We start from the raw sequence: 509 nt of genomic DNA on the forward strand, positions 1-509 counted from the left end.
AAAACTGACCTTTAAAACTGACCTTCCTTGGATGGCCATACTTCACATTTATTGTCTCGTCATCCATTTATGCTTCCTTAGTGAGGTGTGTTTGGAGGGAAACTCACCTCGCTGGTTCTGTGTGGGCCCTAGCTGTTCCATTCAAACTCTATTTTGAATTAAAGATTTCTTGCATCGCATGTATTCTTACATTGCTGTATGACTTGCATGGGTTGGAGAGTTTTTTCAAACCTCAGAGCACTCCAGTGGTAATTCCAGTTCTCCAATACATTTATTTCGTGTAAGAAGTCATTTTCTCCCTGGCCCAAAAGAAACTCCACATTAAAAATGAGAATTTTCCTAGCTCTATTATAGTGACCTCAGCCTGGCTCAGACCCTAGTCTCAAGCCTTCACAGTCTAATTCTTGTTTGTCCAATTGGGTGGCTCCTGACTGCTACTACCTTATCAAGCCCACTGAATTTATGCAAAGTAAATTTAACATGTAGCTGCCAGTTCCCTAAAGTGAAGA

This window comes from Phocoena sinus, chromosome 5 (genome assembly GCF_008692025.1).
Source record: "Phocoena sinus isolate mPhoSin1 chromosome 5, mPhoSin1.pri, whole genome shotgun sequence".
In the NCBI taxonomy this organism is placed as follows: Eukaryota; Metazoa; Chordata; class Mammalia; order Artiodactyla; family Phocoenidae; genus Phocoena; species Phocoena sinus.